The sequence below is a fragment of the Lemur catta genome, chromosome 1, assembly GCF_020740605.2.
Source record: "Lemur catta isolate mLemCat1 chromosome 1, mLemCat1.pri, whole genome shotgun sequence".
NCBI lineage: Eukaryota > Metazoa > Chordata > Mammalia > Primates > Lemuridae > Lemur > Lemur catta.
In genome coordinates, this window is record NC_059128.1 from 173,816,213 (window position 1) to 173,837,917 (window position 21,705).

The 21,705-nt window shown below is 36.6% G+C and overlaps 1 protein-coding gene and 1 pseudogene across 3 annotated transcripts in view; both read right to left on the bottom strand.

Moving 5' to 3' along the window:
* The window catches only part of TFDP2 (transcription factor Dp-2), a 126,630-nt gene that overhangs the window by 94,650 nt on the left and 10,275 nt on the right, over nt 1-21,705 (bottom strand). The gene's annotated exons all lie outside the window — the stretch shown is intronic.
* On the bottom strand, nt 13,813-15,410 carry LOC123630116 (annotated as a pseudogene).

A 21,705-nucleotide genomic window follows, 5' to 3' on the forward strand; every position in this document is an offset into this window, starting at 1 on the left:
TAAAATATTGCTGTGGCATGAAAACAGTGGCTTGCAAGAGCAACAAAATGGATAACTTTTCCTGCTTTCTTCACTAGTCTTTATTTTAGACAGTGCTCCTTAGTCGGTGGACCCCCTCAATAAAGCAAAGTGTCTGTTGTCTGAAAGTCTAAGACATGTAAAGCTTGATAACATCTCAGTACTAGACATACACCAGGTATTAAGAAAAGTTTTCTGAATTGAATGAAAAATCTTAAGCAGGAAAATTGGGCTGATCCTACCTGTTGCTCAATCCCCACTTTCACATACCTTAACATTTACCAGTCGTTCTTAAACTATGGTCCAAAGCTAGCAACATCAGCTTCCCCTGAGAACTTTTTAGAAATATCGATTTTCAGATTCCATCCTAGACCTACTAAATCAGAAACTCTGGAGGTAAGGCCTGGTAATCTTTAGAACATGGCTTCCAGGCCAAGCATGGTGGCTCATGCCTGTAATCACTTTGGGTGACTGAGATGGGAAGACTGCTAGAGGCCAGGAATTCAAGGTTGTAGCGAGCTATGATCCCCCCACTGCACTCCAGCCTGAGTGACAGAGAGAGACCCTGTCTCACAAGAAAAAACAAACAAAAACAACAAGAAAAACATAACCTCCAAGTGATTCTCATGCTTGCTAAAATTTGAGAACTATTGACCTAGAGTATTCCCAACCTCCAAGCATACTAAGAAAACATCAGCTCTATTAATCAGGGAGTGAAAAAAAGATAAATTATTTTTTTCAAATTATTACGCTAATGGCTACTTTGTTTATTTGGGAGACTAAAGACCTTATTAATAAATAAATGTTTCCATCTTCTCTACTTCCTTTAGATTTGTGAATTACATGTCTACAATCATGCTGTTTTTCATACAATAATGGTCCCAAATGGCCTCACTAAAGGATGTAAAGAATGTAAAAGATGTCATTAAAGAAAGGGGTAACAAAAGAGTTCCCAGTTTATTCTGTGATATGCATAAAATATTTGATTTAGTTAGTTTCAAAGGCAGAAAAATGAAATAAGTAATTTGTATTAACAATAAATTTTGGTGGCAATTTCCTTTTACTTTAAATATACTCCCTATGAGGCAGGTATCATTAGCCCCATAACACAAATGTGAAAGTCAGACAAAGAGAAATTTAGTAAATTTTCTGTATCACCAATTGTAAACCTATTGAGTAGCAAAGCTGAAATGTGAAGCTGTGCTTCTATGGTACCAAAACCTGTGCCTTTTCAAATATGTCAAACCTGCTTTATAGCATGAAGCAAAATACAATGCCTATTTTTTTTTTTTTTTTGTGAGACAGGGTCTTGCACTGTCTTCTGGGCTAGAGTGTGGTGGCATCATCATAGCTCACTGTAATCTCACACTCCTGGGCTCAAGCGATCCTACTGCCTCAGCCTCCCAAGTAGCTGGGACTACAGGTATGCACCACTGCGCCTGGCTAATTTTTCTATTTTTGGTAGAGACAGGGTCTCGCTCTTGCTCAGGATGGTCTTAAACTCGTGACCTCAAGCGATCCTCCCACCTTGCCTCCCAGAGTGCTAGGATTACAGGCATGAGCCATCATGCCCGGCCCAAATACAATCAATGCCTTTTCATTAGAGTGAATCAAAACCTACTCAAAAAAATACATGCTTAGTAAAATTTTAGCAACTTTTAATACTTCTTTATTCAATATTTTATTTTTTTAGGTCATATAGCTTTTAAATGCCATTTTAAATTACCATGAAATTTTTTTAAATTTACTTTTTTTTTTTTTGAGATAGAGTCTCACTCTGTCACCCTGGGCAGAGTACAGTGGCATCATCATAGCTCACTGAAACTTCAGACTCCTAGGCTCAAGTGATCTTCATGCCTCAGCTCCCCAAGCAACTAAGACTACAGGTGTGCACTAATTTTTTTCTATTTTTAGTAGAGATGGGGTCTTGCTCTTGCTCAGGGTGGTCCTGAACTCCTGACCTGAAGTGATCCTCCTGCCTCAGCCTTCCAGAGTGCTAGGATTACAGGAATGAGCTACTGTACCCTAAAAATTTATAATATTAAAAAAAATGAAAAAATTCAATTTTTTTGTGGTTCAGCAATAATATATTGCATCATCAAAACTACTTACAAATCTATAATACACAATCAAAAACAGAGCAAAGTTATACAACATTTGTTGCAAAAGCAGCTAACAGGAAGATAAAAAATGTGGTAACCACAGTCTCTTTAAAAACACCTCTAATTTTTCCTTTTTTATAAATTTTAAATCAAGTATGCCTCAGATTTTCAGTTCAAAAAGGTAATTCTTATTTAGTTCTAGTATTTAATTATTTAATATAGTAACAAACTAACCACTATTATTTAAATAAAATTTACCTTGAAGATAAACATAGGAAAAATACTAGTGAGAAAAGGATCAGAAGGCAAAGGTCCTTCAAGAAAAGCAACCTACTGGAATGAATAGTTCAATAAATAAAACTATTTGTAGAATGTGATAGTTGTCTCTTTTCAGGTCATTAAGATATTTTTAAATATCCTGAAACCAACCCAGACTCAAAAAGCAAAGCCAGAACCATTCACTGTGTTTATTAAAATACAATCTCTTACTAAGCCTGGCACAGTAAGAGAAGCCAAACTCACCCTAATATGACCTCATATTCAGAAGCCTGCCAAAGAATTTTTATAGAAATAGAAACCAAATGTTACTTATACCTACTACTTAAATATAAAATAAAACAGAAGCTTTAAAAAAATATGGGCAAAAGTTAGCAGCCTAATTAAACATGGTACTCTAAAATACATACACCACTGCATTTTTAAGATTTTGAACACTGAAATAATCTCTTTCAAAAGCCAATTCCCTACCCTTTTACCTTTCAAACTCCTTTTAACTTTATTTCATTCTCATCAAGAAAAGTGAAGTTGTCATATTTTCATCTCAGCAGAAATGCATTATGTTCCTATTGCTTTGCCCACAAAATGCTTCCTTTATTCCTGTTCCCAGGGAATGAAGATTTGTTTAAAAATGTTGAAAAACCTGAAACAATTGGTTCCACTATAAATGTATGTATAGATGCTCCTTGACTTACAATGGGGTTATGTCCTGATAAACACACTATAAATTGAAAATATTGTAAAAGTTGAAATGCATTTAATACACCTAATCTACCAAACATTACAGCTTAGCCTAGCCTCCTTAAACATGCTCAGAACACTTACATTAGCCTACAGTTGGGCAAAATAATCTAACACAAAGCCTATTTTATAATAAAGCATTGACTCATGTAATTTATTGAATACTGTACTGAAAGTGAAAAACAGAATGGTTGTATGCATATTTGAAGTATAATTCCTACTGAATGTGTATCACTTTTACACTATTGTAAAGTCAAAAAAATCTTAAGTCAAACCATCTTAAGTTGGGGACTGTAAGTTGGGGACTGATAACTTCAGCTAGTTCCCTGCTGTTACTCAGGGATCCCTAGAATCATCTCTAAGGTTGTAAAGAATTAAAAATAATACAAAACAGGCTCTAATTAACAATATTCTCCAAATAGAGAATTTACGTACTTCTCTCATAACTGAGGTTTAACTAGGGCTGTGGTCCTCAACCCTGGGGTGGAGGCCCAGTACCAGTCCACGGTTTGTTAGGAAATAGGCCATGTATCAACACTGACATCCACACCACCTCCCCCCAACCCACAGCACCCCACCCATCGACTCTCAGTACATAGAAAAATTGTCTTCCATGAAACCAGTCCCTGGTGCCAAAAAGGTTGGGGACTGCTGGGAATTCAAGGTTGATTTGACATGTAAACATCAATCAATGTAATTAACGAGCTAAAAATACTCTATCATATAATCATTGTAGTAGGTGCAGAAAAAGCATTTGATAAAATCCAACAACCATTCATGACCAAAACTCTCAGAAAACTGAGAATAGAAGGGAAACTTACTCAACCTGATAAAGGGCAGCTATGAAAAATCTACAGCTAACATCATATCTAAAAATAAAAGACTTAATGCTTTCCTCCTAATATGCAGAACAAGGCAAGGATTTCTGCTCTCACCACTTCTATTCAACTTTACACTAAAAGTCCTCATGAGTGAAGTTAGGAAAGAAAAAGAAATATAAATTGGAAAGTAAGAAGTAAAACTGTCTTTATTGACAGATCCAATTATCATACATATAGAAAATCCTAAGGAATCCACAAAAAAGATACCAGAATTAATAAATGAAGTTTGCAAGGCGGCAGGCTACAAGATCAAAATACAAAAACCAACTGTATCTCTATATGCTAGCAAAGAACTGGAAATTGGTATTAAAAATACCACTTAAAATAAAAACTATTCCAGAAACTAACTTATAAGCAATTACAGGAAGATTGCAGGATGGAAGGTTAATATATAAAAGTAAATTGCTTTCTTATATGCCAGCAATAAACAATTGGAATTTGAAATTAAAACACAAGACCACTAGACATGGTGGCTCACGCCACAGTGGCTCCTAGCAACTGGGGAGGCTGAGGTGGCAGGATGGCTTGAGGCCAAGAGTTCAAGATCTGCTATAGTGAGACCCAATCTCTAAAAAATAAAAAAATTAGCCAGGCATGGTGGCATACACCTGTAGTCCCAGTGACTTGGGAGGATGAGGAAGGAGGATTACTTGAGCTCCAGAGTTCTAGGTTACAGTGAACTATGATCACACCACTGTACTTCAGCCTTGGTAACAGAGTAAAATCTTGTGTTTTTAAAGCCACAATAATCAAGACAGTGTGTTACTGGCACAAGAATAGAAAAATAGATAATGGAATAGAATAGACAGCCCAGAAATAGAACCATACAAACATAGTCAACTAATCTTTTCGGGCAAAGACAATTCAATGTCGTAAAGAAAGTCTTTTCAACAAATGAGGCTGAATGAAGTGGATATCTACATGTAACAAAAAGAAATGTATCTAGACACAGATCTTACACCTGCCATAAAAATTAACTCAAAATGTATCATAGACTTAAACATAAAATGCAAAAATATAAAACTCCTAGAAGACAATAAAGAAGAAAATCTAGGTGACCTTGAATTTGGCAATGACTTTTTAGATGTAACAGCAAAAGAATGATGCATGAAAAAAAGGTTGGTAAGTCAGACTTCATTAAAATTAAAAACTTCTCCTCTGTGAAAGACATTGTTTCTCTACTACCAGATAGCCAATGTCATAAGATTTTGCATATCCTTACAGGAAACCTTATGTTTTTGTTTGTATATCTGTATGGCTCATTATTCCTCACTTCTTTTTTTTTTTTTTGAGACAGAGTCTCACTCTGTTGCCCGGCTAGAGTGAGTGCCATGGCATCAGCCTAGCTCACAGCAACCTCAAACTCCTGGGCTTAAGGGATCCTACTGCCTCAGCCTCCCGAGTAGCTAGGAATACAGGCATACGCCACCATGTCCGGCTAATTTTTTCTATATATATTTTTAGTTGGCCAGATAATTTCTTTCTATTTCTTTCTCGCTCTTGCTCAGGCTGGTCTCAAGCTCCTGACCTCGAGCGATCCACCCGCCTCAGCCTCCCAGAGTGCTAGGATTACAGGTGTGAGCCACCGCGCCCGGCCATATTCCTCACTTCTTTAAACAAATCATTATAAAGAAGAAGAAAAGAAGCACAGAATAAATGCTTACTATGTGCTAGGCATTATACTAAGTGCTTTATGAGGTAGTGCTACCTCATTTAATCCTTATACTTACTCTATGAGCAACTTACTATTATTAGCTATATCATTATAGATGTGGAAATTGTGGCTTAGAGAGATCAACTTGCTTAAGTTCACACATTTGATTGGTATTAAGAAAGGGAGACAAGATTACATCCTAGACCTCCAGAGCCCTTGTTCTTAACCATTACACTGTACTACCTTCTATGAAAGACAAAGGAAGTGTGGTATCACAGATACAAAGGAGAACAGTGATTCAAAAAGAAAGGTACCACCCTCGTAGCAATAAGCTCATCTAGCACTAAGACCTTGGTTTCTAATAACATTCTCCAGTAAGAGGAATCCAGATTCTGGGAAAATAACTGATCTGAGGACTAGAAATAAAATACACAAGATGAGCCTGGAGCATCTTGTAGTGTCAGAAAGTTAGAAAGTGCTCAATAACAAACAAACAAACAAGCACAATGATTCGGGTATGTCCAAGGGACACAGAAACCAACTAAAAGAGCTCCCAATGACCACAGCTAGAACAATTTTTGCAACAAAAGTTGTTTGGGGTTATAAATCAGATTATAAACTGAATATTCATGAGTCCATGCTGATATAAACAACTGACTGAATAAATAAATAAATGAGAAGAGGCAAATCTAGTGTGTCGAAGAATTCTAATTTACATGAATTTTAATTTAATTTGTGTAGCTACCCTCCCCCAAGAAGGTAGAGCATAACTGCCTACTCCTCAAGTGTAGGCTCCACATGACTTCCTTGTAAAGACTGTTGTGTAAAGGGTGAGGGGTAAAGACTAATTGTACAGTGGAGAAACCTGACAAACACTACTTCAGCCAGGTGATCAAGGTTCACATCAACAGTGATACATCATGTTGACAGCACGAACCCTTGATATGCTATGATGAAAATGGCACATTGTCTCTGTGGTCTTCTTCTCAAAAGCCCATAACACTGTCATACATGTGGTCCACCACTGAGACATTGTTATGCAGTACATGGCTGTGTTTCTTATTATTTCAAATACTTCTTTACCTATTCCATAAATCCCAGTCTTGTGAGAAAAATTCCAATGAAGGGGCATTCTACAAAATACCTGACCAGTGCGCATCAAAATTGTCAAGTTATAAAAAACATGGGAAGTCTGAGAAACTGTCACAGCCAAGAGGAGCCTAAGGATGCATGACCATGAAATGCAATGTATCCTGGCTGATTTCCTGGAACAGAAAACAGACATTAGCTAAAAACTAAGGAAATATGAATAAAGTATGGACTTATAATTAATAACAATGGATTGATATTGGCTCATTAACTGTTAAAACTGTACCGTAGAGTTTTTGTAAAATATTAATAGTAGGGGAAAGTGAGTGAATGGTATAAAGGAACTCTCTGTACTATCTTTGCAAGTCTCTGTAAACCTAAAACTGTTCTAAAATTAAAAGCTGATTGAAAAAAAGAAAGAAAGATGTTAACTGTGTCAAATGCTATTAAAATAACAAAAAAATACAAAGACTAAGGGCAGTTTCAGTGCATTAATGGAGGCAAAAGCCAGATTATATTGGACAGAGGAGTGAATGAGAGGTGAGAATGGGACTGAAAGTGTATAGCCTCTTCCAAGATGTCTAATTATGATGGCGAGAACAAATCAGAGCTGGAAGTAGATATCAAGTTTAAGAAAATGTTCCTAATTTTGTTTTTTTAAATCAAGGTATAATTCACATGCCAAAAAATTCACCTTTTAGTATATTTACAAAGTTGTATAGCCATTACCACTATCTAATTCCAGAACATTATCACCTCAAAATCAAATGGTAAATTAAAGAAGGCCTAAATAAATGGAATGCGTTTGTGAGTAGGAGGACTTAGTATTGCTAAGATGTCAATGAAACTAAATCAATCTACAGATTCAATGCAATCTCCATCAAAATTCTAACAGCCTTTTCCATAGAAATGGAAAAGCTGATCTCCGCTCATACAGAATTGCTAGGGGCCCTAAATAGCCAAAATAATCTTGAAAAAGAAGAAAAATTTGGAAAACTCACATTTCCCAATTTTGGAACTTTGCAAAACCACAGTAATAAAAACATCATGGGCTGGGTGAGGTGGCTCACACCTGTAATCCTAGCGTTCTGAGAAGCCGAGGTGGTAGGATTGCTTGAGGCCAGGAGTTCGAGACCAGCCTGAACAAGAGCAAGACTCCACTTCTACAAAAAATAGAAAAATTAGCTGGGCGTGGTGGCACGTGACTGTAGTCCCAGCTACTTGGGAGCCTGAGGCAGGAGGATAGCTTGAGCCCACGAGTTTGAGGTTGCCGTGAGCTATGATGATGCCAACGCACTCTAGCCAGGGCAACGGAGCGATACTGGGTCTCAATTAAAAAAAAATTATCATACTGACATAGGGACAGACATATAGACTGAGGGAATAAAGAACTCAGAAATAAACCCTCACAAATACAGTCAACTAATTTTTGACAAGGGTGCCAAGACCATTCAGTAAGGAAAGGACAGTCTTTTCAATTAACGGTACTGGGAAAACTGGATATCCACATGCAAAATAAAGTTGGACTCTCATCTTGTACCACATACAAAAATTAACCCAAAATGGATCAAAGACCTAAACTTAAGAGCTAAAAGTATAAAACTTTTTTTTTTTTTTTTTGGAGACAGGATCTCTGTTGCCTAGGCTAGAGTACAGTGGTGTCATCATAGTTCACTGCAACCTCAAACTCCTGGGCTCATGTGATCCTCCTGTCTCAGCCTCCCAAAGTACTAGGATTACAGGCATGAGCCACCACACCCAGTCTATAAACTCTTATAAGAAAGCACAGAGGAAGACCTTCCTGACATTGGATTTGGCAATGATTTCATGGATATGAAAGCAAGAAAATGAATGAATAAATAAATAAAACTTCATCAAAATTAAGAACTTTTGTGCATCAAAGGATACTATAAAGAAAGTGAAAAGACAACCTGAATGGGAGAAAATATTTGCATGTCATATATCTGATAAGAGATTAATATCTAGAATATATAAAGAACTCCTAAAACTTAACAACAAAAAAACAAACAAGCCAATTCAAAAATAGTCAAAGAACTTGAATAGACATTTCTCCAAAGAAGAAATGGCCAATTAGTAAATGAGAAGATACTCAACATTATTAGCCATTAGGGAAATGAAAGTCAAAAATACAATGAGAACACCTCACATCTACTAGATTAGCCACAATAATAATTTTAAAAACCTGAAATAATAGGTGTTGGTGAGGATATGTATTGCTGGTGGGGATGTAAAATGGTGCAGCTAGCATGGAGAACAGTTTGTTGATTGCTCAAAAGATTAGACATATAACTACCATATGACCCAGCAATTCTACTCCTAGGTATACTGAGAGAAGGGACTCAAAAAGACCTACGTACAAAACGTTCAGAGCAGCATTATCACAATAGCTAAAAGGTGGAAATAACTGAAATATCCATCAAAAGATGAATGAATAACCAAAGCGTGGTATATATATACACAATGGAATATTATTCAGCCATAAAGAGGAATGAAATTTTGATATATGCTACAACATGGATGGACGTTTACATTATGCTAAGTGAAATAAGCCAGACACAAAATAATATGGATGAGTTCACTTATATAAGGCACCTAGAATAGGCAAAGTCATAGAGACAGAAAGCAGAATGAAGTTTACCAGGAGCTAGAGTGAGGGGAGAAGGGGGAGTTATTATTTACTGCATAGAAAGCTTTTATTGGGGATGATGGAAAGGTTTTGGGCATAGAGGTGGTGATGGTTACACAACAGTGTGAATATATTTAATGCCAGTGGATTGTACATTTTAAAATGTTTAAAATATTATATTATGTATATTCGACCACAATTTTTAAAAACGGTAGCTATTAGCAGTCACTCCCTATTCTGCTCTCCCCATTTCCCCAAACCTGCCCCTGATAACCATGTACCTATTTTCTGTCTCTATGAATCTGCCTACTCTGGATGTGTTGTATAAAAGGAATCAAACAATTATGTGGCCTTTTATCTGGCTTCTTTTACTTAGCATAATGCGTTTGAGGTTTATCCAAGTTGTAACATTTATCAGTACTTCATTCCTTTTCATTGCTTGATAATATTCCATTGTATATATAGACCACATTTTGTTTATCCATTCATCAGCTGATGGACATATGGGCTGTATCCACTTCTTGGCTATTATGAATAATGATGCTAGGAACATTTGTGCACAAGTTTTTGAGTAGCCACATGTTTTTCAATTCTTTGTCCTAAATTTAGAACTGCTGAGTCACATGGTAACTCTATGCTTAACTGTTTGAGGAACTGCCAGACCATTTTCCAAAGCAGCTGCACCATTTTACATTCCCACCAATACTGTATGATGGTTCTTATTTCTCCATCTATTCGTCAACACTTGTTATTACCTGTCCCTTTTATTCTAGCCAGCCTAATGGGTGTGAGGTGGTTTCTCACTGTGGTTTTGATTTGTATTTCCCTAATGAAATTGAGCATCTTTTCCTGTGCATAATTGATCATTTGTGTTTCTTCTTTTGATAAACATCTTCATTTCTTCGAAAGCTCTTACATTTAAATCCTTTGCCCTATTTTAAATTGGGCTGTATTTTTTTATTGTTGAATTACGAGAGTTTTTCATATACTTTGGATGCTACTCCTTTATCAGATACATGATTTGCAAATATTTTCTCCCATTCTGTAGCTTTTCTTTTCATTTTCTTGACTATGGCTGTTGTGACCTGAATGTCTGTGTCCCCCCCAAAATTTGTATGTTGAAGCTCTAACCCCCAATATGAAGGTATTTGAAGATGGGGCCTCTAGAAGATAATTAGGGTATGATGAGGTTATGAGGGTGGACTCTTCATGATGGGATTAGTGCCCTTATAAGAAGAGACACTAGAGAGCTTGCTCTCTGTCCACTGTGTGAGGATACACTGAGAAAGCAGCTGTCTGCAAGCCAGGAAGATAGCCCTCATTGAATCGGCCAGCACCTTGATCTCGGATTCACCAGCTGTAAGAAATATATTTCTGTTGTTTAAGTCACCCAGTCTATGGTATTTTGTTATGGCAGGCTGAGTAACTAATACAATATCCTTTGAAGAACAAAAATTTTTGATTTTGATGAAGTCCAATTTATCTATTTTTTCTTTTGTTGCTATGCTTTTGATGTCTTATCCACTGAAGATTTATTCCTATATTTTCTTCCAAGACTTTTATACTTTTAGCTCTTACATTTTGGCCTTTGATCCAGTTTGAGCTAATTTTTGCATATGCTGAGACATACTGGTCCAACTTATTGTTTACATGTGGAGATACAGTTGTCTCAGCATCATTTCTTGAAACGACTACCCTTCTCCCAGTGAATTATCTTTGTACCCTCGTCAAAAATTATTTAACCATAAATGTGAGGGTTTATTTCTGGACTCTCCATTTTATTCCATTGATATATATCCTTACAGCAGTAACATACATTCTTTTTTTTATTATTGTACCTCTGTAGTAAGTTTCAAAATCAAAAAGTGTGTCCTCCAAGTCTGATCTTCTTTTTTGAGATTATTTTAGCTTTATGAGACCTTTACATTTCCTAAGAATTTTGGAATCAGCTTGTCAGTTTCTGTAAACAAACAAACAAACAAACAAACAAAAAAACCCAGCAGCTGGGATTTGGGTACGGTAGGAATTGCATTGAATCTGTAGATCAGTTTGGGGAGTACTGCCACCCTAACAGTACTGAGTCTTCTAATCCATAAACATGGGATGTCTTATGTTTACTTAGGTCTTCCTTAATTTCTTTTAACAAAGTTTTATAATTTTCAGGGTACAAATCTTGTACTTTTGTTGTTAAATTTATTCCGAAGTACTTTTTTGATGCTTTTTTAAGTAAATTGTTTTTTTAGTTCATTTTCAGATTTTCCATGACTAGGTACAAAAATACAATTGAGTTTTGTATATTTTTGTATATTGATCTTATATCCTGCAACATGGATAAATTCATTTATCAGTTCTAATAGTTTTGTTGTGTATTCCTTCGAATTTCCTACATACAAGAACATGTCATCCACAAACAGAGACAGTTTTACTTCTTCCTTTCTGATCTAGATGCCGTCTTTTTTTTTTTTTTTCTTTCTCTAATTGTCCTGGTTGTTTTTGTTTTTCACATGGAAGCTTGGAATACGTTTAAGAACTAACAGGAAAGAGGCAGTGGGAGGGTCATAATCAATGGAGTAAGGTCTCTAAGCAGTCTAAAAGAAATAAGCTTCACAATGCAGATGCAAGGATTAACCTTATTAAGGGAAGTTTTACATCTTAATTAAAACAGAGGCAAAGGATGGGAGTACGTAGCCAAATGATGCCTTCAATATTCTCTTTACAAATCTATTATTTTGGGAGGTCTTAGGAGGATATGAGGAGAGCAAAGAACGTTTGACACAAACGTTGTGGGGAGAATTGGGGAGGTTAAGGAGGGAAGAGAGAGAGAGAGAGCGTCTAAGTGCAAGCAAGCACAAATGCAAGAGCATTGGCAAGGAAACTGTAGATCATCAAAGCAGCACTGAACTCAATTGAGGTTAAAGATCTTAAATGCAAGAAGTTGAATACTTTCATCCAGTAGCACACTGAACTATAAAAAAGACAGCTGACTGCTCCAAGGTTGGGATATTGCCAACCAGTACTACAGAAAGGAAAGGAATGTAGGTGTGAAACACATGTATAGAAAGATGGTATTGAAGTAAGAAACAAGACTTGAGAGGCAGACAGGAACCACATTCTTTTGTTGATTCAACAAATATTTATTGAGTGCTTACTATGTGCCAAGCATTTTTCTAGGTGCCAACGATAAACAGGGAATAAAGCCAAGTCCCCCTCCTCATGGAGCTTACATTCTGGGGGAAAAGATAGATCACAAACATATACATATATAATACCAGCTATGAAAAAATATATAGCAGGATATAGGACCAAGAATGAACTAGCAAGGAGTTTACAACTTTAGATGAGATGGGTCAGGAAAGAATGCACTGAGGAAGTGAAAATAGAGTGACAATAGAGACCTAAATAATTAGTCATAATCTATAATGCTAATGAGACTGGGATTTATGGTATAGCTAAAAAAGTATTTGAAATAATAAGAAATACACTACATAATGATGTTTCAGTCAATGATGGATTGCATATATCATGGTGGTCCCATAAGATTTTTTTTTTTTTGCTTCACAAATACAAAATATTTATCACATAAAAATTAATAACTGACAAACCACCAATTTGTTAAACGTAGAAAGTTTAGAAGTACTAACATTTCGTAACTCTAAACAAAAACACTTTGCATTTTTGTTAAGCTAACTTACCTCCAAGTTACAAAAGTTACAAAATTTTGGTTTAAAAAATGTCATTCTATGATTGTCCCAATTTATTTTGCTATGCCATGACAAAAACAAAAATCTTTGAAATGTTTTGAGTATTTAAGTGGAATGTTTGTAACATAAACTGATTTAAATCACTTTTACATCAAAAACAGGCCAACATACATATAATATATGCCCTCTTGGCAGAAACAGGAAATACTAATGACAAAGTCTCATGAAACTTAATACCTCTCAATTCAATCACAGCACAATAATCAATCTGACTAGGCTAGTGGTATTTATGGTTAGTCACTTTCTCCTGGTATAAATGAACATGCTAACATTTTCATCAACTGAATAGCAACTTCATTATCTCATATTCTTCTTCTTTCTTTTTTTTAAGACAGAGTTTCACTTTGTTGCCTGGGCTAGAGTGCCGTGGCATCAGCCTAGCTCACAACAACCTCAAACTCCTGGGCTCAAGCAATCCTTCTGCCTCAGCCTCCCAAGTAGCTGGGACTACAGGCAGCACCACCATGCCCGGTTAATTTTTTCTATATATTTTTAGTTGTCCAGATAATTTCTTTCTATTTTTTTAGTAGAGACGGGGTCTCGCTCTTGCTCAGGGTGGTCTCGAATTCCTGAGCTCAAATGATCCACCCGCCACAGCCTCCCAGAGTGCTAGGATTATAGGCGTGAGCCACCGCGCCCGGCCTCATATTCTTCTTTACATTCCTTGTCTCCAGGTTGGCATAGTCCCGTGTGGGATGTGCAGAAGTGGTCCAGAGCCTGTTGATCCTATTTTTTTGGTACCTTCTTCCCAAACTTTGGTAGGTTTGTAAAGCCTAGAGGGGTCTCTACTAACACAGTTTTAAACTTTTCTTTTAATTTTGCCAGTCTTCTTTGTTTTTCTGCCTTTTCATCTTCCTTTGCCTATCTATCTAGAAGTTTCAACTCAAGTTTATGTAAATCTCTTTGTTGAAACATGGAAATTTCATTATCAGCAGTTTTCCTTTTTTCTGCCTTTTCTGCCTTTTCCTTTATCTCCTTTTCAAGCCTCAAAAATTCTTCCTGTTCTTTCTTCTGCTGGGTATAACTTTCTAGTAATAATTTTAGTTTAAACAGGCATTGGCACTCTTTCTGCTGTTTTTTCTCTTTCTCTTCTTTTAACTGGAAAGCATATTTCATTGACATTTCTATACTTTTCTGTTTTTTCCAAGCTTCAACTGCCAATTTCTGTTTCTTTGTTCCTCTTTTTGCTTTTGATTATTTTCTTGTTTATTATGAAAAGTCATGAATATGTCGTCTGCCTTTTCCTTTAACTTGAAAATTTCCTCCTTTTTCTTGCTGCTTTTTAGTTTTCCAATTCTGAATTGACTCTTTTTTTCCTTCTTTTAGAGCCAGAAATTTTTGATACCATTTCTCATGCTGTTGAACTTCAACCTGTGTTCTTCCAGGAAGGTGTTCTAGAACTTCTTCCATAAATGTTGGCTTCCCTTTATGTTTGTTTCTCACCTTGACACAGTTCTGGTGATCATAATCATCCCGGCCCCCTTGTTGCCCTCCTGTTTGCTGAAGGAATTTTTCAAAATCCAGTATTTCTTCTGGAAGGGTACATGGTGCTACTTTGTGTACAGGAACTTTGCTTGAGATAGCTCTGAAAGCTTTCTCTGTTTCTGAATTATACCCAAAACCCAGGAGTCAATTTTTCTTGATATATGGCACTCAGTTCCTTATTAGTTATTTTCTTTAATAAGCTCTTCATATATCAACCTCTGCTCTCCTTTTAAAGTGTTAATTGCATTTTCAATTTCTTCCATGATTTCTCTGAGTTTCTCAACAAAGTCAGGTGTAGGCCTCACATCTTTTAACTGACGCTGAAATTTCTTTACATTGTTACGTGTTTTGGCCAATTGTTGCTGGATTTTGGCTCTTTCTGTTTCCCTGCTGTTAATTTATTTTACAATTCTTCCAGCATACTATGCTCGATTCTGAAGTCACCTTTTTGGTTGTAGAAATGACTGTGTTTATCTTTCTCTATGTTAATAACTTGATTTTTCAACTTTTCTGCTGTGCGTATGAACTCTTGCTTTCTTAGTTCAACTAACTTTCTGTTTCCAATTTTGAAGCTGAAAAGGACAAATTCCACCTGAAGTACTAAAACAGCCATCATTCTGCTGCGATGCTGGCGTCACTCTCACGCCACCTGTAAGATTATAATACTATAGTTTACTGTCCCTTGTCTATGTTTAGATATGTTAGACACTTCCACTGTGTTATAATTGCCTGAAGCATTCAGCATAGTGACATACTGTGCAGATTTGTAGCCTAGGAGCAACAGGATATAGCATATAGCCTAGGTGTATAGTAGGGTATACCATCTAGGTCTGTGTGAGTATTCTCTGCAACGTTTGCACAACGATGAAATTGCCTAACAACGCATATCTCAGAATGTATCCCTGTCATTAATCAATGCATGGCTATATATATTATACACACACACACACACATATATATATGTATACATATATATATATATATATACTGGCCTCTGTCCCCAGTCCCTGGTACAGAGCTCCTAAAACCCTTGTAATTTCCTAAGTGATAGGAATGCTAGGACAATCACTTGTTCTAATATTCAGTCTCTGCCCTAGTTTCTGAGACAGCGTTCCTAATACCTTTGTAGAGAGGAGTACTAGGAGAATCTTTTGTTGTAATATTTGGTCTTTGACCACAGTTCCTGATATAGAACTCCTAAGACCTTTGTAATTTCCTAAGTGATAGGAGCGTCTGACATAGAGCTTCTAAATCCCTTGGAATTTCCTGGGTGACAGAACTGTCTTTTGTTCTAAAGAAATAACTCTTGGTGGGCTCCTGGATGGGGGCTGGTCACCAGAAAGATCAAACTATGACTATAAGCTTGGAGCTTTCAATCTCACCCATTATTTATCAGTGATGGGAGAGAGGCTGGAAATGGAGTTAATAATTAATCGTGCCTACACAATGAAGCCTCCATAAAAATCCCTGAACTATGGGGTTTGGAGAGCTTCCAGGTTGGTGGACACATCTGTGTGCTGGGAGGGTGGCACACCCCAACTCCATGAGAATAGAAGCTCTTGCATTCGGGATACTCCAGACTTTGCCCTATGTATCTCTTCATCTGGCTGTTCATCTATATTCTTATTATACCCTTTATTAATTAACCAATAAACATAAGTAAAGTTTTTCCTTTTCTGCTAGAGTTCTGTGAGCCACTCTAGCAAATTACTCAAACTTAAGTAGGGAGCTGGGGGAGCCCCAATTTATCGCCACTGCTCAGAACCACAGGTCCCAACATGGGGCTTATGATTAGCATGTGAAGAGGGGGACAGTCTTGTGGATCCGAGCCCATAACTAGTGGCATCTGATGCTACCTCCAGGCAGACAGTGTCAGAATTGATTGCTTACTAGTGGGGAGAAATCCCCAGACATTTTGGTGACCAGAGGCCAAGTGTTTTTATGTTTAACAGTGTAGATGTTACACTGTTAGGAAAAACACTAGTTTTTTCCCCATCCTTAATAAAGTGATATCATCAGAAAGAGAAATCTAGAAACAGAATGGAGACAAAACTCAAAGTAGAGGTGATCCTGAAGAGAGAGAGGCTGTAAATTCTCAGAAGTTACTATCAAATCCAGGAGAAAACGAACAAAGGCATAAGATAGTGGCAGAAGGGAGGGAAAAGAAACGATAAACACAAATAATATTTTAAAAGCAAATTTAGTGACTGGATGTTGGTGTAAAAGGGCAGGGATTAATCAAGGTGGACTGCAGTTTGATTGATTGAGTAGCTAATGGGTAGAGGTTTCCCATCTTTTTTCTATTTAACAGTAGAACACTTTTCTCAAGTAAAATCTTACGTGGAATCATAATACATCAGTTAGACAAAATGAGGCTAACCTCGGTAGAGGACCTAGAGCTCTTTGAGGTTTTAGCAATAGTTCTAATAGTTCTGATAGGAAGTGGAAGGTGGAAGAGGATGCACATATGCAGGAGAGCTCTTTTTCAACATTTAACAATTTCCATCTTCCTCATCCTTGCTCTCAGATATGAACAGTTGGCAGGAAACAGTTTTTGTTAATTTTTTCCCTTAAAAAAGAGTTAACAGGTACTCATTAAAAAATTCAAAGAAAAATAATAAAAGTACAAAGAAAAAAGATCTAGTTCTAAAGCACAAGACCAAAACAATATATTTCTTTTCATTATTTTTTCTGTGCAGTTTTAAAAATACGGTTATAATCATATTACATTTGTCCCTAATATTTTCAAGTTTCAGAAACATTTAATTTAAAAAAACTGCACAGAGAGCTACATGATAAGTCATAATCTTAGAATGTTGATTGAGGAAAATATGGTCAACCTAATATTTCAGTAACACTTCAAAATGAATTTGTATTTTACTTGTTACAAACTCATCTACATACATAGGTAAGATCCTTTGCAATAAATCTAAGATGCAAGGTTGAAAATGACTGTCATATTATTTGTAAATTTCTTTCTTTTTTTTTTTTTTTTGAGACAGAGTCTTGCACTGTTGCCCAGGCTAGAGTGAGTGCCGTGGTGTCAGCCTAGCTCACAGCAACCTCAAACTCCTGGGCTTAAGCGATCCTACTGCCTCAGCCTCCCGAGTAGCTGGGACTACAGGCATGTGCCACCATGCCCGGCTAATTTTTTCTATATAGATTTTTAGCTGTCCAAATCATTTCTTTCTATTTTTAGTAGAGACGGTGTCTCACTCTTGCTCAGGCTGGTCTTGAACCCCTGAGCTCGAGCGATCCACCCGCCTCGGCCTCCCAGAGTGCTAGGATTATAGGCGTGAGCCACCGCGCCCGGCCCTTATTTGTAAATTTCTATACTTTTTTCACCTTATCTCAAACTTCAAACATTTCTACCATATTATTTATAAAGTGTATCTAAATATTTTAATAGCCATATGATATTCCAAGAAGTGGAAATACTATGAATTACTTATCCATTCCTCCATTGTCAGACACTTAGGTTGTCTCCATTTTATTACTGATAAATGGTACCACAATAAGTATTCTTCTGAATTACTTTCTGGTTCTGCTTCTGGTATGGCCACTTAGCTCCTATTGGACCAAACCTACTGAAGATAACAATTAGAAATTCTGGATAAAATATTTTTTTAAAAACTTTCTCAAAACAGTAGAGAGGGACCAATTGAGTCATACTTGTTTAGCCAGATGAGTTTACCATTTTTTATGAGTTTTAGCCAGAGGGCAAGCACCAGTGTGTGTTATGCAGGGTACTAAACTTGCACAGAAAAAATAGGATCTTACTGGCTTGAAGAACTAGATGACAGAGTTTGAGACAAACGTGATTGCTAGAAAGGGACAGGAGAAATTGGGAGAAGGAGGTTTTTAGCAATAGTTCTAATAGGTCTATTAGAATTTAGAAAAAGCCCTAAATTCTGTGTATAAACTGCCCAAATCTCTAATTCCTGAACCATACATGCATGGGGTGGACTCTAAGCAGCCCAGATAAGGTTAAAAAATCTCGAAAACTCAATTAAGATGTGAGTCACCACCCACCACAGGGACAACAGAGTTTACAGTCAGAATCCAATGAAGTTAAGTACCCACTAAAATAAAAACACGACACTCTTCAGAATAATATAAACAAATCTAGAGTCTTTACAAATATTGACAATGTCCAGGATACATACAAAATTACCTGACATATAAAGAAACAGAAAACATGACACATTCTCTAGGAAAAAAACAATCAATGAATTTGACCTTGAGATGGCCAAGATCTGTTGCACAGGCTAGAGTACAGTGGCATCGTTGTAGCTCACTATAGCCTCATACTCCTGGGCTGGGCTCAAGTGATCCTCCTGCCTCAGTCTTCCAAGTAACTGGTACTATAGGTGCACACCACCACACCTGGCAGATTTTTCTATTTTTTGTAGAGACAGGGTCTCACTATGTTGCTCAGGCTGGTCTTGAACTCCTGGCCTCAAGCAATCCTCCTGCCTCAGCCTCCCCAAGAGCTGGGATTACAGGTTTGAGCCATTGCACCCCAGCCCAGGAAAAGATTTTAAAGCAACGATTATAACTATGCTTAAGGGCCAGGTGCAATGGCTCACACCTGTAATCCTAGCACTCTGGGAGGCCAGGGCGGGTGGATCCTTTGAGCTCAGGAGTTCCAGACCACCCTGAGCAAGAGCAAGACACCGTCTCTACTAAAAATAGAAAGAAATTAGCTGGACAACTAAAAATATTTAGAAAAAATTAGCCAGGCATGGTAGCACATGCCTGTAGTCCCAGCTACTTGGGAGGCTTGAGGCAGAAGGATTGCTTGAGCCCAGGAGTTTGAGGTTGCTGTGAGCTAGGGTGATGTCATAGTACTCTAGCCTGGGCAACAAAGTGAGACTCTGTCACAAAAACAAAACAAAACAAAACTATGCTTGGGATGTAAAGGAAAATCTTCTCAGGGTGAACAAAAAGAGGAATTTTCAGTAGAAATATAGAAACTATAAAGGACCAAACAGCAAACAGAAATTCTAGAACTGAAAAATGCAAGATCTGGAAAAAAAAATTCATTAGATAGGATTAACAGTAGAATGGTGATAACAGAAAAAAACAAGTTAACTTAAAGATACATTAACAGAAATTGTAAAATGTCAAGAACACTGAGGAAAAATAGTAGAGAAAAAAATTGAATCTCACTTCATGACCCACAGGACAATATCAAAAGATCTAACACACATGAAATTGGAGTCCCAGAAGGAGAGGAGTAGGACAACTTGAGGAAAAAACTACAGAAATAATAGCCAAAAACATTTCAAATTTGGTGAAAGACATAATTTTAGAAGTTCAGTGAACCCCAAGCAGAAAATACAAAGAAAACAACACCTATGCACATCACAGTCAAATGCTAAAAACCAGAGGCAAAGAATTATGGTTTATCTTTTTATATTTAAGATTACTGTCTTCATATTAACAGCTTAATTACATAGCCTAAGCAAATCAATTCATTTGAACTTTCAAAATTCAAATGGACTCCCAAAATAAACACCTGGGTGGCTGAAACATAGTGAGTATAATAAATAAGAGTGTCAGGAATAAGAATGAAGACATACGTAGAAAAGATAATGTAGAGTGTTACAGGTAAAAAATTTAGGATTCTATTTTAATTTAAATAGGAAGTTGTTAAAAAGATTTTAAGCAGGGGAGCGACCTAGTGACTGCACTTCTGAGTATCTTGAGAAAATGTATCAAAAGAAACAAAAACTTAGCTGACTAAAGATATTCATTATGATTTCCAACTTATGTATATATTATATCATATATAAACACATCATATATATAAAATCAACAAAAAAAACTAAAATATCCAACAATAAGAAAATCTACACATGTTTAATAAATTATAATTTATAAACACAATGAAATAGTAGGAAGCTGTAAGAATAGTATTTACAAAGACTGTCAAAACATGGATAGTGTTTTTTTTTTTAATTCGGTCAAAAAAGCAAAATAGAAAACTACATATATATCTTAGCTTTGTAACTTTAAAACATGAATATATAAATGATGAACGAAAAAAATATACAAGGCCGGGTGCGTTGGCTCACGCCTGTAATCCTAGCACTCTTGGAAGCCGAGGCGGGAGGATCGTTTGAGCTCAGGAGTTCGAGACCACCCTGAGCAAGAGCGAGACCCCATCTTTACTAAAGATAGAAAGAAATTAGCTGGACAACTAAAAATATATGGAAAAAATTAGCTGGGTAGGGTTTTTTTTCTAATTTTCAAAATTTGCTATAATGTCATTGCCACATCATCATTTCAAAATACTCCTCTACATCTTACTTCCAATACAACTCTCATCTTGGGTCTGTAATAAATATTAGCTGAATTTCACCAGTTACAAAAATTTTTTAAATTTCTTTTCCAAATTCTGTTGATTCATTTAATGTGTAGTTCCTTCTGCTGTCACAAGCCAACAGCTCAAAGAAGAGTAACAATTTTCTTTCAAAACATACAGCTATTGCAGATGGGCTTAGTGGCACATGCCTGCAGTCCTAGATACTTAGAAGGCTGAGGAGGGAGGATCACATAAGCCCAGGAGTTTGAAATCAGCCTGGGCAACATAGTAAGACCCTGTCTCAAAAAAAAATGTAGATAGATATTCCTAAACCTGACCTCTCTAGTCCTTATCTTTTAAATGATTTTCTATCTCCATCTTTTCTATATGTTCTATAAAGCTAAAGAGGTTTTACTCTCTAACTAAACTTTACTGTTATTAACATACATCCAAGGATGACCTTAACTAGCATGCTTATCCTTCAGGTGCCTATTCTACCATCAAAGACAACCTTCCTCACCCAAACCCTCATTCTCTTGTCTTCTGTCTTTTTTTTCTTTTTGCATTTTATTTTATTTTATTTTTTTATTATTTCAGCATATTGTGGGGATAGAAAGTTTAGATTATGTATATTGCCCTTGCTCCCCCCACTCCCCCGAGTCAGAGCTTCAAATGTGTCCATCCCCTAGACAGTGTGCATCGCACTCATTATATATGTATACACCCATTCCCTCTTCTGTC